General features: G+C 49.6%; 1 long non-coding RNA gene across 1 annotated transcript; it reads left to right on the forward strand.

The window, feature by feature from the left end:
- The first annotated feature begins 258 nt into the window (after positions 1 to 258).
- On the forward strand, positions 259 to 14,950 carry LOC112579536. Its single transcript, XR_003103849.3, has 3 exons — positions 259 to 3,530; positions 5,453 to 5,512; positions 14,817 to 14,950. It is a non-coding gene; the product is annotated as an uncharacterized LOC112579536 (long non-coding RNA).
- Positions 14,951 to 16,854: the final 1,904 nt, after the last annotated feature.

The following is a 16,854-nucleotide window of genomic DNA, read 5'->3' on the forward strand; positions in this document are numbered from 1 at the left end:
CTCCTGGGCTCTGCAGAGGCCTCTCTTCCGCATCGTCTGTGTCCAGGGTCACTCAGGAGGTGGCCCTCTGCCTTTCTCACTGATCTCCAGGGTCCCTCCAGATCTCTACTCGGGTATGTGTGTGTGTGAGAGCTCAGTAGTGCCCAGGAGATCAGTCGTGTCCAACTCCACCACCCCCTGGACTGTAGCCCCACAAGCTCCTCTGTCCATGGGATTCTCCAGGCAAGAATACTAGAGCGGGCTGTCACTTCCTCCTCCAGGGATCAAACCTGTGTCTCCTACATGTCTCCGGCATTGCAGGCGGATTCTTTGCTGCTGAGCCACCAGGGAACCTCGTGGAACTGGGTAACTGTGAGTCAGCAAGACCTTCTGCCCCAGTCCTCTGCCCCCTGGAAGGACCGAATCCGAAACACTGGAGACATGCTGCCTCTCTGATTGAACGTCAGTGGAGGGGACCGGGCTTCATGGCTCCACACTCACCGAGCCGACACAGGCCTTTCCATGAGGAGCTCTTTCCTTCTCCTCCTTCCACAATGAGCTGTTTTGTGTCTCCTCTCAACTGCTTCTGTGTCTGAGGGCTTCCTGTGTGGAAATCTCTGGAATCACTGCTGGGAGAATTCCTAGCCCTGAGGTGCTCCTAGTTGAGGGTTGAAAGGCAGACATACGAAGAGGGAGTCTGAGAGCCACAAGTGTCCAAAGAGGTGCGAGAACCTTCTCTCCGAGGCAAACCCACCTCCCCAAGGTCTTGATGCTGGTCTTCCTTCATCAGTCGCCCCGTTTACTAGCATCTCCGATCCCCTTCCAGAAGCCCAGAGCAAGGGTCAGCGAGTTAGAGCCCACAGACCGGGTCCTGTCCGCTGCCTGCTGCAGATTCTTTTGTTTGTTTGTTTGGGACGTTTGGGGTTTTGTTTGCTTTGGGATTTGTTCTTTGTTTTTGCGATTAAGGTTCACCGGGACGCAGCCCTTGCTCCCTGGGTTACACACCGCCTGTGACCGCCGTTGCGCTACAGTGGCTGGGTTGAGTGGTCGTCACCGCAGAGATCCCACAGCCAGGACAGCTGAGCCTGTTTCTTAGCCGGCTCGTTACAGCAAAGGCCTGTGGATGCTTAGGGCCCTGATGTGTCGGCTGTACCAGCGCTCAAGGAGGGCCACTGAAATTACCCTGAGATGGGGATGGAAAGACGTAGCAGAGGCGTTCGCCATCAGCCTACACTGAGGCTCAAATCGGGCCAAGTCGACCACTTCTCGCAGAGCCGGTTGGCTTTCCACATCTCTCCTTCACGTCCCACTCACTCGTAAACCCGTGCAGTCCAGCCCCTGCCCCTGCTTTCTGCTGAAACGGTTCCCACTAGGACCACCCCGACCCCCTGAAGCCTGGTCCGTCATCCTTTGCTCAGTCCCGCCACGCTCGAGCTCTCTTTAGCACCTGCCTCTCTTGACTACATCCATCTTGAAATTCTGGTGGCTTCCAGGAGACTAGACCAGCCTTGAGTTGCCTCTTCTCCCGCGATTCCTTCTCCGGTCCCTTCCCTTGGGTCTTCTTCCTTCCCCTCCTGCCTAAGCACACGCTCTGCGAGGATCTGCCCAGGGCCTCTGTCTTCCCTCGAGGTTTCTCGCTGCACAAAATCATCCCTTTGCCTGCTTTTAATATTAATACTCACGTTGGTGTGGGTGTCTTTCCAACATCTAACTTCTGACCTGACAGCCCAGATTTTCATCTTCCTGAAAAAAAAAATCCCCGGCAGTCCAGTGGTCAAGCCGTCACCACCCAATGCAGGGGATGTGGGTTCGATCCCCGGTCAGGAAGCCAAGATCCCACAGCCTTGTGGCCAAAAAACCCCAAAGAGAAAACAGAAGCAAAACTGTAATGAATTCCAGAAAGGCTTATAAAAATGGTCCACGTTAAAAAAAAAAAAAGGTGGTGGAGGGGGAAGCCCAGGTTTCTAACAGAATGCAGCAACTCCTCAGATGCTTGTCTCCTTGACCAGATAAGGCAAATTCATTCAACGTGAAGGAGAGGTAACATGCTGACCCCTTCCCTGCCCTGCACGCGTCTGCCTATCCTCCCATCTCCGCCTTCATGGCTGCTCATCCTAAGAGATCCTGTCCTCGATGCATCCCTCCTCGGGGGCAGTCTCATCCATTCATGCAGTTTCAACAGCCACCTGTGCGTGAATCACTGCCCAGTCCATCTCTGGGTGTGTTCTCAGCTGCCTCCTGCATTCCCAGCGTATGAGGTAGGTGTCAGGTGTTTCTGCCTGCCCAGACTCCATCCTGAACGTGGTAACTGCCCCTTAGCTTTCCTTTGGGGAGACAACCGTCCCCTGCTTTCCCTCCGCGTGGGTCACCCAAGGCTGACCTCGTCTGCCCCTTCGGGGGGCAGTCCCAGAAACCAGGCGTATCAGTCATCTCTGGCTGTGTAACAAATTAGCCCCAAACTCAGGGGCTTAAGACAGCACACATTTATTTTCTCGCAGTTTCTGTAGGTCGGGAATCTGGACAGGCTTCGGTTGGGTCCTCGGATCGTGGTCTCTCGTGAGACTTTAATCAAAGTGTCACCCAGCACTCGGGTCTCATCTGAAGGCTCAACGACGCTTTCAGGGTTGTGGGCAGGATTCAGTTCCTCAAGGGCTGTCGGACTGAGGGTCTCGGCTCTTTGGTGGAGATTGGCCACCCTCGGTTGCGGGCCACGTGGGTGTCCGCCCCGTGGAGGCTTGCATCAGCAAAGCCAGCGAGTCTGCTAGAGAGACGGAAGTCCAAGCCTTGGGTCACCGCACCCCAGAAGTGACAACAGCAGCGTGTTGCCTTATTTGGTGAGAACTAAGCTAGTCACGAGGAGACGGCGGCACAAAGGTGCCAGCTAGGACGCAGGCTCACTGGAGGCGCAACTTCCAGGCTGTCAGCCACAGAAGTGTCAGCCAATGAAACCACAATAATTGAGTCAAGGCTGGGTCTCTAATCAAAGTCAATCAGAATTAGACCTGAGATGTTTGCCAGGAGTGTGGAGAGAGTGCAGCTGCTGGCATTGTTCTGGAGGAGAGGGTAAGCTTGAAACTGCTGGAGGTCATAACCTCTGTCTTGTGGAGGAGAATCTGCCTAAACTGCAAATGGATTAAGGAACAAGATGAGGAGAGAGATACGCCTGATACAGCCACACCTGCAGCAGAACCTCGAGAGTCTTTGGTGATAGCAGCCCGGATGTTCCTTCTGCTTCCATCGGTTTCAGACGAATTCTGCCACCCACAGCCCGAGGATTCCTAGTGGATAAAATGTCTCAGAAATACCTGGATTCAGTTTGCCCAATTATCTTACCTTGGTCTCCCCAACAGAGCTGCTGCTTTTCCTAGGTCCTATTTTGCGGATGAAAGCATGACGCAGTTGCTTAGGGCGAAAACCTTGAAGCCATTTTTGCCCTTCCTCATCTGCTCTGGAGGTGAAATAGCCTGTGCAACATGGATTCTATAGAACCGGTAGGAGAGACTGTCTTCCTTCGCAAAGATGGAGGAGGCTCTACGGTGACCCAGAGAAAGGTAAGCTGAACAAGTGAGCAGGTTTTCCTCCTAGTCGTTTGAATTCTACAGAATTTCTGGAGGTGAATCCCATGATTTAGAGGAGGAAAATAGTGTACCTGACTCTCATATCAAAACATACCACAGACAAAATGAAATTCTGACACTGCCTGGTGACCTTGGCGCTTGGCTGGTGTTGTGAAAATATTCCCTCTGACTCTAAGGCAAATCATAAGAAGTTGCGTCGTTGGAAAGTCACTCATACTTTCTTTGTCATCTTTCTCCTTGGAGTCCCAATCGTAATTCTGATCTTTCTTGTTCTTTCCCTGTGCCTCTTTCATCCAGAACTGCTCTGAATCCTGTGCGTTTAGATGCTATTCGCCTGTCAGCTTAATATCCACCCTGGGGTTTTGGATCATCCTCTGAAAAGCCTTCCTTCCAACCTCCCCTCCATCAAAGTATGAGTCCACAACACAGACCTCTGACCATTCATCTGCCCCGAACTGTGATGGCTTTCTAGTGCCCAGACCACATTTTCTAACCTTTATTGGGTTGTTGTTTTTTAGTCACTAAGTCGTGTCTGACTCTTTGCGACCCCACGGACTGTAGCCCACCAGACTCCTCTGTCTATGGGATTCTCCAGGCAAGAATACTGGCGTGGGTTCCCATTTCCTTCTCCAGGTGATCTTCCCAAACCAGGGATCAAACCAATGTCTCCCGCATTGGCAGGCAGATTCTTTATCTCTGAGCCACCAGGGAAGCCTTTATTGGGTTAAGGATCCTTTTTTAAAAAGCTGATGAAATCTATGGGTAAGGTAGATCTTTCTAGAAAAATCTATATTTTGTGTTTTGATGTACATTTCAAGATTATGAACCCTCCGAAGTCCATTTACTACATATTGCGCCCACCTTTCATCAATTCAGGTTAGCTTCATACAGAGAATACGTTCCGAACTTGTTAGAGTGGCATTCAATGCCTTCCAGACTGAACCCTACCCGCCTTTCTAATTGCAGCTTCTGCCTCGTACAGTCCTGGTTGGTTTATGTCTGATTCCCCATCAAGCCCCGAGTCTCCCTGAGAGGAGAGAGTGCGCCTTTTAATTTTTCCTTGTTACACCTCCCCAGACAGAATAACAGTTTCCCAGGGGCAACAGTCAGAACACTTAGTACAAGATCAACTGTTAGTTCACTGCTAGATTTTTTAAAAATTATCTTATTATGGTCAGTATGCTTAATATTTAACATGAGATTTACCCTGTTAACAGATTTTAAAGTGTACAATGCAGTATTATTAACCACAGACACAGTGTTGTACCACAGATCTCTAGAATTTATTCGTCTTTCCTAATTTAAGCTTTATGCTGGTTGATTAGTAATTTTCCATTTCTCTTTCCCTCCAGCCCTTGGCAATCACTGTTCCATTCTTTGATTCTGAGAGTCTGACTATTTTGGGAACGTCGTATAAGTGGAATCACACAGCATTTGTCTTTCTGCGATAGGTTTATTTTATTTAGCGTGATATCCTCAAGGTTCACCCACGTTTTCACTCATTGCAGAAGTCCCTTCTGGTTTTAAGGCTGAATTCTACTCCAGTGTGTGCCTTTACCACATTTTCTGTACCCATTCGTTGTCAATGGACATTTATGTTGTTCCCACATCTTGACTATTATGAATAGTGTTGCAATGAGCAGCTAGATTTATTAATTTCTAGCAGCAAAAGGATTTTAGGGTGACATGCCAAGCCAGTATGATTCAATGTCATATGCCCCAAATCTGTATCTGCAGAGAGCTCTGATTTCAAAACTTTCCAGTTGTCGTGGACCCCACAGGGACAGGCACTGCTCAGACACTGTGCCATGATTTTGGTTTAGAAAATACAGGTCTCCACTGGGGAACTTTTTACTGCCTTGGCCAATACTAATATCAGGAATTGTTTTCGGCAGCTGGAGCCCTTTGGGACGCTGGAGAAACTTAAAGAACCGGCTCCACTGGTGGATTCTCAGGTGAGTTCATTGATTTCATATTGCAGCTCTCGGCTCCACCCCCATCCGCAGAGCAAGCCAGAACAAGACATAGGAATGTCTCCTCTGTTGCTCCAAAATGGGCTTTCTCAGGAGATCTCCTGAGAGTCTCGGGAGAGGTGCAATTTCCTCTTGCCCTCTTTGGCCCCATTTAAAAATTCCCTCCCCCACCCCCACCTCCCATGGGCGAGGGACATTTCGTATCACACGGTAGGAAGTAGAAAGAAGACAACGTGAGTCCATAACAGTCCAGGACCTCTGGGGACCAGGGCTCTGTCTGGTTTGACACTGTATTTCCAGGGCTACAGCAATGCCTGGCACATAGTGAGGCCTCAAATTATACTTGTTGAATGAATGAATGGGAAAACAGGAGAAGTCAGTGGTCTTGGCTTCTAATCTGTAAGTGTTTGTCTCCAGAACCTCTGTGCTTTCTCTGTGGGCACTTGGTGTCTTGTGATTTCATCCAACAATCAGCCCTAGAGCATCTGGGTCCCGCTAGGCCTGTCAGGACCAATGAGATGACCTCAGACCTCTCACATATGCAGCAAACCCATCGTTGATAAGTCAGAGCCCTCCTTGTGTGCAGGGGCCTTACATGATGGTATCGGTGTGCTACGGTTGGGGTTATCAGCTAATATTAGTTTCTACCTCATGATCCATAATGGCCACTCAAGCTCCAGCCATCATGTTTTATTCCAGCCTATAGAGGGGAGAAACAAGGACTGAAGAAGGATGTGCTCCTCTTTTAAAGAGACTTTCCAGAGGTTGTCTATGATACTTCTTACATCCCACTGGCCGGAACGTAGTCACATGGTCCCAGCAGATTTCGAGGGAGGAGTTCTTTATATTTCAGGTGGCCGGGTAACCGACCAGCTAAATATCAAGGGTTCTATTACAAAGGAAGAAGTGGGGAGCGTACTGCGGGGGACTGTTGGCATGGTTGAGGAGGTGGTTTGGCCTGGTAAGTCTGGCCTTGCAAAGCCAGAGGACTTTCTCTGCTCCCAGTCTCTGCTCTCATCTGTGCAGTGGTGGACTCCAGCCCAGTCCTGCGTGAGGGTGCAGGCGTCCACAGCGGTCAGAGAGCATGGCTGCTGGGAGGCAGATGGCCACAGGCTCAAATAGGCCTGCAGGCCTCTCTGTTCCTCCCTTTATGAAGTGAGGAAAACAGTACCCATCGTGTACGATTACGGTGAGTGCTTCACTCCTTGGAAATCCCTGGGACAGACTTGTGGCCCATGAATGGTGCTTTTTTGTTTGTTTGTTTGTTTTAAAGAATTGTGGTTAAAAAAGTATACAAGTCACCTTTGGGGCCATTTTTAGTGTATAGCACTACTATACTACTACTGCACGTTGTCGCGTAACAGATTTCTAGAACCTTCTCGTCTTGCAAAACTGGACCACCCCAGCTATTAAAGATCAAGACCCCTGCCCCCTCTCCCTCCAGCCCATTCTTTTCTCTAAGAATTCGGCTCCGTTAGACCCCTCGTATCAGTAGACTTGGACGTTATTTGTCTTTTGTCCCTGGCTTATTTCAGCAGTGACCAGAGGCAAATAGTGTCCAAGTCTACCGATATGAGCATGACGTCCTCAAATTTCATCCATGTTGTAGCATATGGCAAAATTGTCTTTTTCTTTTTTAAACTGAATCACATTGCATTGTATGGATATACTTCCTTTTCTGTAGCCACATATTCTTTGTCCAAATGGATGTTTAGATTGCTTCTGCCTCTCAGCTGTTGTGATTGATGCTGCAAGATTGGTGCTTCTTGGAATTTCCCTGGTGGTTCAGTGGTTTGAGTTTCCATGCTTCCCATGCAGGGGGCATGGGTTCCATTCCTGGTCTGGGAATAAGATCCCACATGCCTCATGGTGCAGCCAAAAGCTAGACAAACAAATAGCTACAAAAGAGAATGGTGCTTCTTATCAGAGACTAGTTAGCATAAGAGACTAGTTCTCCCCTTTCTTTCAATACGTTTGGCGGGGAGCTTCATGGTTTGCTGGTTTTTTGTTTTCCGGGATGTAAATAATTGTTAGATGAAACATCTTAGGTGGAAACAAACAAGGTGGATGGATCTGGGAGTTCTGTAGATGCTGCATATCATTTAGAGGGACAGGGGACAGGGAAAGGGGACAGTTACAGAGCGCAGATTCTCTTTAGGTGCCCATTTGAATAGATGAGACATCTGCAGTGTCACGCTGTTGAATCCCAGAGTCACGAACATTCCAGGCTCCAGACGTTTCATTACAGGCAGGGTGCAGAACCATCACCCAGCTCCCACTGAAGCCAGCCCTCCACGAGTCCTCAATCCCGACCCCAGGGACACAGGCCTGGAGCAGCAGGGAGGAGGAAGGACCATGCAGTGCAAATGTGTGATTCCTTCCTTGAGAAATAACCTGTTAGGCAAAACCCTAGCTGATAATAACGACGAGAAGCGATGCCTTGGGTTTCCTACCTCCAGCGGTTTCCTCAGGAGACACAAAAGCTAAGAATAATGTCTCATTGTTTTAGGGAAAAAAGGATCTTTACCCAAATACGGACGTTGCCCACTTTGAAGCAAAAGCGTTTATAGGCCTAGATGGTGTCTGCGGTATTCCCAAGGAGCTTCCTAGTAGCTGGAGTGAAAAGGCAACCACTCATGAATATGCTGGTGTTGACTGGGAAGCGCAGAGGGCACTCCTGGGGGAGGGGAGGACGTGGCTCGCACTGGGCTCAGGAGTATGACAGCATCTGAATAAATGGACAAGGAGTTCCCTGGTGGCGTGGTCGATATGAGTCCACCTGCCAATGCCGGGGACACAGGTTCAATCCCCAGTCCAAGAGGATCCCACGTGCTGGGGAACAAACAAGCCCGTCCATCACAACTACAGAGCCTGTGCCCAGGCCTGTGCTCTGCAGCGAGAGAAGCCACCGCTGTGAGGAGCCCGTGAGAACACTGCCACTAGAGAGCAGCTCCTGCTCGCCACAGCAGAGACGGCCCGCACGCAGCAACGAAGACCCAGCGCAGCCAAAAGTGTAAAAAATAGAAACGGACAGGATTCAGAAAGGCGTCTCCCTTTTGTTTCGTTTCAGCCAATAGGTACCGAGTGCCCGCTTGGTAGGTTCCAGGCTCCCTGCTTGAAGCTGAGGCTAATGACAAAAAGACACGGTCCCTGCCCTCCAGAGGTTTTTCAAAATTATCTAGGCAAGGAGAGCAGCTTTTTCTTTTTTTTTTTTCAATATTCATTTTCTTTTTCTTTTTTTTAAAAAATTAATTTATTTATTTTAATTGGAGGCTAATTAATTTACAATATTGTAGTAGTTTTTGCCATACATTGACTTGAATCAGCTATGGGTGTACATGTATCCCACATTCTGAACCCTTCTCCCACCTCCCTCCCCATCCCATCCCTCAGGGTCATCCTGGTGCACCAGCCCTGAGTGCCCTGTCTCATGCATCGGACCTGGAGCAGCTTTTTCTAATGAGGACCACACTGCCCTGGTCCTCACGCTGTGAAGGGGCACAGAGTCATCTCCAGAGGACCCAGTCCCCACGAGGCAGGGCTGGATGAGCAGGGGTGGGGACCAGGGCTGACCAACCCACTGTGGCCGCAGGGCAGGAGCTGGCCTTGCCGGTGATCCTGGAGCCGGCTGTCAGGCACCTGTGTGTCTGGTGGCCCCAGACCCCCCCTCTCATCTCACCCTGTAACCAGGCATCTTCTGCTCGGCCCCTGACCCTTGGCCCTGGGGCTCCTGTTCGTGTCCACTGTGGATCTCCTTGAGACTCTGGCCCTGAGGCTGGTTTAGGAGAGAAGAGGAGGACGAAGTCCCCGTGGGGTTTCCAGGAGGAACTCCTCAGCTGTGAGCAAGCCCTTCACACCTGAGACCTGAGCTGGGGAGTCCCCAGCCCAGAGGTGGGGCAGGCTGGGAGACGCACCGGGATCCCAGGCAAACTGCAGAGTCTGGTTTGAACGCAATGGAGCCTTCCCAGCTGGGGTGACCTTGAGCAAATCATTTCGTCGAGGCTCCTTTTCTTCATCCGCGAAGCGGCCCAAACAGTACCAGGGATGACTGCAAAGTTTCAGGGAAATGCTGAAATGGAAGCCCGGTGTGGGGCAGGTGGGAAAATCCCCGCGTGAAGGGGGCTTAAGCAAGGGAGGGGAGTGGGGGATTCATGGGAGCCCCCAGGAGAGGAGAGGCGAGGAGGGCGTCAGCTGAGCCGGACCCTGCCCCTGACTCTGTGGAGCCGGTCTGCTTGGTCACCCAAGGAGAAACGGGGCGGCGGGGCGCGGGGCCGGGCGGCCAGGCTGTCACCGCAGGATGATGGATGAGCCTGTTTCAGGCTTGTAATTAACATAGAGCAGCTCTGAGATCCTTCCCCTGGAGGAGTGCTCCCCGGGTGAACACTCCAGGGAGTGCCTGGGAGGCCCTCCTCAAGGGCTTGGAGCTGAGGCGGGGTGTAGAATTTGCAGGGAAATTCTGACACAGCCTTCCAGAAGTTTGTACGTGTGTGTGTGAATGCGAGTGAATGTGTATATTTGTCACCCAAACATTAGCGTTTTTAAAAAAATATTTAGTTATTTACTTGGCTGCTTTGGGCCCTAGTTGCGGCAAGTGGGATCTGGTTCCCTGACTGGGGATCGGACCTGGGGCCCCCGCTTTGGGAGCGTGGAGTCAGCCACTGGACACCAGGGGCTTCCCTCGTAACAGTGAGTGCGTGTACGTGTGTGCGCATGCGCACGTTTGCATGTACTCGCACATACCTGGGCTTCCCTGGCAGCTCAGCTGGTAAAAACTCCTCCGGCACTGCAGGAGACCCTGGTTCAATTCCTAGATCCGGAAGATCCGGGGGAGAAGGGATAGGCTACCCACTCCAGTATTCTGGACTGGAGAATTCCGTGGACTGTATGGCCCATGGGGTCGCAAAGAGTCGGACATGACTGAGCGACTTCCATATCTATGGGCTTCCCAGGTGGTGCTGGTAGTAAAGAACCCGCCTGCCAATGCAGAAGACGTAAGAGACGCAGGTTCGATCCCTGGGTGGGGAAGATCCTCTGGAGAAGGGCATGGCAACCCATTCCAGTACTCTTGCCTGGAGAATCCCATGGACAAGGGAGTCTTGCAGCCTGCAGTCCATGGGGTTGCAAAAAGTTGGACACGACTGAGCAACTTAGCATGCACAGCAGGCACACGTGTCTATATGAATGTACACGTGTGCTAGGTTGCTAATCAAGACACGGTTAAATATACAATGAGAGGAATATGTAAAATGTAGATTTTTGTCTGGGTCACTTAAAGCAGACTTGCAGTTTGAACAATTCACTTGGCAGGTAGGTAGCCTGGGTCCCCAGGGAGGAAATAATGATGTGTCCTTGCCCCATCCAGGGCAGGTCAGGATGGAAGAGGTGTCCCAATTTGCTTAAAAGCTTTTTTTCTGGGAGAAGGGAAATTGATATTTCCCCAACATTTCTTCTCAAGATTCAAGATGGTGGAGATCTCCCTGGTAGTCCATGGCAAAGACTCCGTGCTCCCAATGCAGGGGCCTGAGTTCGATCCTGGGTCAGGGAACTAGATCCCACGTGCCACAGCTAAGACCCTCTGCAGCCAAATACATATATTTTTTCAAAAGTCGAGATTGTGGAGAGATTTTGGTAATGGGTGAGTACAATTTCAAACAAGTCTTAGGACAGAGAATACGTAAGGTTGTTACAAAAAAAATTACCTTGAGAAAAATGGAATCTAGGTTACTAAGCACTGGGGTCTACTTCCAACTCTGCTATGAGCCAGTTTAGAGGCCTTGAGGGGCTGGATTAATTACTCTAAGGCTCCATTTTCCATTGGCAAAAAGAGGATAATAATGATATGAATTCTTGAGAGTCCCTCAGACTGCAAGGAGATCAAACCAATCAATCCTAAAGGAAGTCATCCCTGAATATTCATTGGAAATACTGATGCTGAAGCTGAAGCTCCAACACTGTGGCCACCTCATGTGAACAGCTGATCATTTGAAAAGACCCTGATGCTGGGAAAGATTGAGGGCAGATGGAGAGGGGATGGCAGAGGCTGAGATGGCTAGATAGTATCACTGACTCCATGGACATGAATTTGGGCAAATGCCAAGACCTAGTGAAGGACAGGGAAGCCCAGCGGGCTGCAGTCCATTGGGTGGCAAAGAGTCAGACACGACTGAGTGACTGAAGAACACGGTGGTGTGGGGCCATCATATTTTATTCAAATTCGAAAAGCAGCAAATCTTAAATTAAAAAAATCAAGGTTGCATGATTTCAGAATTGGTGTGCTGAGCGGTTTCCCCGCTGTTTACAGCTTTGGCCACCTGGCAGCGTCCTTCGAGTTGGCAAAGGAACTAACCTCCGTTAGGTTTCCATCGTTAAGCAAACTGCTGCTTATGTGTATCGTAACCTCCGACAGTGACATTACTGACAAGCGTGCTGTTATTCCAATATTCAACATTATCATTAAAACATTTTCTGTGTCCTAGAATGACGTTATCTTAGAGTCATTAAGTGGCTGTGTTCGTGCCAAAAAACACTCTCCAAAATCAATAGCTTTGTAATGGAAGTTAGATATGATAAAAAAACACTATGAAAAAGCCCAAGTAACTGTCATAACATGCCAAGAAGTTAATTTAGGAGTGCCTGCTCAGTGAAACACGAGATTTTTAGTGTTTAGTAAATGCAAAATAGCCGAAATACACAAGTGGTTGAAGATCCCTCTCCCTGTTGTAGTTTTTGTCGCTCGGTCACTAAGTCACGTCCGAGTGTTCACGACCCCACGGACTGCAGCACACCAGGCTCCTCTGTCCTCCACTCGCTCCGAGTTTGCTCAAATTCATGCCCACTGAGTCGATGATGCCATCCAGCCATCTCATCCTCTGTCGCCCCCTTCTCCTCCTGCCCTCACTCTTTTCCAGCAGCAGGGTCTTTTCTAATGAGTCAGCTCTTAGCATCAGATGGCCAAAGTATTGGCGCTTCAGTTTCAGCATCAGTCCTTCCAATGAATATTCAGGGTTGATTTTCTTTAGGTTTTTTTTTTTTTTTGCACTTTATTTATTTTTTTAATTGAAGGATAAATGCTTTACAGAATTTTGTGGCATTCTGTCAATCATCAACATGAATCAGCCATAGGTACACCCATGTCTCCTCCCTCCTGAACCTCCCTCTCACCTCACTCACCATCCCAACCTTCTAGATTGTCACAGAGCCTGTGTTTGAGTTCCCTGAGTCTTACAGCAAATTCCCATTGGCCATCTATTTTACATATGGTATTGCAAATTTCCATGATACTCTCTGTATGCATCTCACCCTCCATTTCCTTTGGGATTGACTGGTTTGATCTTGCTGTGCAAGAGTCTCTTACGAATCTCCTGCAGGACCACAGTTGGAAAGCGTCAGTTCTTTGCACTCAGCCTGCTTTATGGCCCAGCTCTCACAACTGTACACAAGTACTGGAAAAACCGTGGCTTGAAATACGGGCCTTTGTCAGCAAGGTGATTTCTCTGCTTTTTAATATGCTGTCTTTCATGATTATTCTTCTGGAAAATACAGTGTCAAATTATGTAAGTCAAATTATCCAGTGTCTTTGGTAACATATTTTTTTCATAAGGTGTGATCTCCTCTTAAAAGAAAGTATGCAACCCGTGAAAGTTTCTCAGTTTGGTAAATGCTCGGTGCCTGTTTCGGTGGGTTCACTGGTACTGTGGTTCTCGGTCGAGCCCTAAGGGTTTATGGAGACCAAGCAAACTCGCAAACAGCATGTGGCTCAGATCAGGAAGTCTTCTGGAATCCAGGCAGATCCTAAAGAACCACTGTTTTAAAATCAGTGGCTGAATGAGTATAAACTGTTAATTTTGGAGTCAAAGTGTAAATCCCCACATCGGCGGTTTAGGGCTTCCCTGGTGGCTCAGCTGGTAAATAATCCACCTGTAACGCGGGAGGCCTGGGTTCAAACCCTGGGTTGGGAAGATCCCCTGGAGAAGGGAACAGCTACACACCCCAGTATTCTGGCCTGGAGAATCCCATGGGCTGTATAGTCCACCGGGTGGAAAAGAGCTGGACAGGACTGAGCGACCTTCACTTTCACTTTTGGCTGCTTCAGAATCTTGGAACAGGTACTTCCCTGGTCGAGTGGCTAAGCCTCCTTCCTCCCAGTGCAGGAAGTTTGAGTTCAGTCTCTGGTCAGGGAAGTAGATCCCACATGCTACAACTAAGACCTGGTGCAGCCAAATAAATAAATAAATATATAAAAGTATTTTTTAAAAAAATCTGGAAGAGATCATGTGTGCAAGAGGCTACAGAGGACCAAGTTTCAACAGTGACACCACGCAGCAGTAAGGACTCACTGCAGCGCAACTCGAACCACTTCAGGATTTTTTCTCAGAATCAGTTCAGTTCAGTTTAGGCGCTCAGTTGTGTCCAACTCTTTGAGACCCCATGGACTGCAGCATGCCAGGCCTCCCTGTCCATCACCACCTCCCGGAGCTTGCTCAAACTCATGTCCATCACGTCAGTACCATTCACCACACCCACCAGGAGAGGACTGGGTCCCTGGGGATGGGTAGCAGACCCCTGGAAATCTGCCTCTGCCAGGGTGGGACAGCGGGGCACATCAAGAGGACGAGGGTCTCAGGTATATATGTCTATGAGTGTGTGGCCTTCTGTCTTTCTCAAAAGTGACAGTAGCCAAATGGAGGAGCTGGGGGTTAAGGATGCCAGTCACAGAGCTAGCCGAAAAGGAAGAGTGAATTATACACAAGTAATATGACACCTCATGTAAACCTAATAAATTGTTTCTAATATCATAATGATACAGACAAAAAGTTCTTGATGCCTTCAGGAAGATGTCAGAGTAGCAAGTTTCTGGGGCAATTCGCTAATACTTTCTGTACATACACGCTAAGTCCGCTGTGGTCGATTAGAACGGTGGTTACCATCATTCTTGCTTCCTTAAAGGCATGCCTTTAGCAAAAAGACTCTGCAGGTCTTTTCTTTAGAAGTGGACACGTTTGTTGAATTCCCTGGTGGTCCAGTGGTTGGGACTCTGAGTTTTCACTGCTCAGGGCCTGGGTTCAATCCCTGGTTAGGGAACTAAGATCACGCGAGTTGTGAGGCATGGCTGAAAAAAAAATGTGGACAGCTTTTCCTGACTCTTTGAACCTAAGCTGGACTGGTAACTTGGTTTGGCCAATAGAACGAGGCATCAGTGATGTGATGTTACTTCCTGGCTTCAGACTCGAGAGACTTTGCTTGTCTCCATTAATTTCTTAGACCCCTCCAACCTCCGTTTGAACAGGACCAGACTAGCCTCCTGGAAGAGGAGAGACCCACTGGAGCAGAGTCCATGAGCCGATTCGTTTCAGCCAAGGTCCCAGCCGTATGGAAGAGACTGTACAAGCCCAAAGCCAAACCTCATCAAACCCGCCAGCTAACCCCCCAGCTGACTGCAGCAGGCAGATAACCAAGGCCACCCTGACCTGCGGGGCCCTCATGGACTCACTTACTCACCAGCTAAGTAAATGTTAATCATATTAAACCAAACCCCCCAAACTGACACGTGCCCTCTTACAAGAAAATCCTCAGAACTGAGAATATTTAAATTCCCTTCAATCTCAGACTTTCTACTCTGTCTAGATGTAAAACAGTCTCTTCTTTCCCCCTACCTGGATGTGGTGATTCATTCATTCAATCATTCACTCAATAGTTTTGTTTCTTTTTTGTCTTTTTTTTAAGGGTAGAGCACTTTGATAGGCATGGTGGGGCACATGGTGTAGGACATAAACAGAGAGATCTGATTTATGGTCTCGTTTGGGCAACAAGGAGATAAGCCTGGCCAAGGAAGCCACCTGTTCAGGCAACCCTGAATCAGTTTACAGACGTGTGGTCTTAGGGCTTCCCAAATGACTCAGTGGCAAAGAAAGCACCTGCCAATATGGGAGATGTGGGTTCCATCCCTGGGTCGGGGAGATCCCCTGGAGGAGGGCACAGCAGTCCACTCCAGTCCTCTTGCCTGGAGAATGCCACGGACAGAGGAGCCTGGTGGGTTGCAGTTCATGGGGTTGCAAAGAGTTGGACATGATTTAGCCACTGAGCACACACAGTCTTTGGATAGTTGCTTAATCTTTCTGAGTTTCTGCTTCCTTATCTCACAAACAGAAGAAATACCCGACTCTCAGCGTGGTGGGGAGGATCACAAGCTCTGTAAAGCTCTGTGCCCATGGGTCAGGAGTACCTTCTCCTTCAGATTTGGGGTTGGGACTCAACACCGTATTCATCGCATCAGGGTCTCCCCAAAGAGGGGTGAATCTTCTGACATTTGGGAGGTGACTGCTTTCAACAGCTCCTCATGGAAGACTCAGTGCAAAGCCAGCCCCCTTGATGGAAATTTGGCATCTTCCCAGAAGGCCGAGGAAACGGGAAGAGAAGGGCCCGCAGAGATCGCTCTGTACACGGAGCGGGATGAGTGTCTCCCCGCACCCACCGCGCTGCCGGTCACGTCTGGATGACTCTTGGCTGTTAGCCTTGGTTGGAAGACTGAGCTGCAAGGAAGGCTCTGTCTGGGGACCTGGCCTCTGAGGTTTTGCCCCCAAAACAATCCACACGGGGAGCTGGGTCTGGAAGCACAGGCTGAGATGGGGAAGCAAGCAAAAGTGGATGAATAACAGGGAAGGGTTAAGCCATGAGCACCCGCCACGTCTTCCATTTCCCCCTCTCAGAACCCCCCGACAGAAACCAGAATACCTCTCAGAAACCAGAATGTGTGTGACCTAGAAGTAGCACATGGGAAGCTTGACCTCCCTGACGGGCCAGGGGCTAAGAGTCCGTGCTTCCCCTGCAGGGCGGGGGGCGTGGGTTCAATCCCTCGTCGGGGAATTAAGATCCCACACGCCACATGGTGCAGTTAAAACACAGGAAACTGGTACCTCCGATCCTGGCTTTCAGCCCTGAGCGTGGCACCCCAGCCCAGGACACGGAGAAGGAGACCAGCCTAACTCCATGGGGGAGGCAGGGTAAGTGGGAGAGGGCAAGGATGACCAGGCCTGCAGCTGAAGGGCTAAAGTCAGAAATTAATCGGCATGTTTAAACTGACAACACTGGAACAAGGAGAGGAGAAGAGGCCACAGGAGAGACGTGGTGGGCCGGGGGTGGGAATGGGAGGGATGGAGAAACATAAATAGAGACAGGAGACAGAGCCAAAACGATGGGATGAGAGGAAGCAGAACGGGAAAGAGGGAACGAGAAGGGCTCAGAGGTGGAGCATCCGTGAGTCTAGTGGTACAAGCTGGAAATGGGGACAACGTGTTGAGAGACATCTTTGGAGACTAAAAAAAGAG

The sequence above is a fragment of the Bubalus bubalis genome, chromosome 16 (assembly GCF_019923935.1).
Source record: "Bubalus bubalis isolate 160015118507 breed Murrah chromosome 16, NDDB_SH_1, whole genome shotgun sequence".
In the NCBI taxonomy this organism is placed as follows: Eukaryota; Metazoa; Chordata; class Mammalia; order Artiodactyla; family Bovidae; genus Bubalus; species Bubalus bubalis.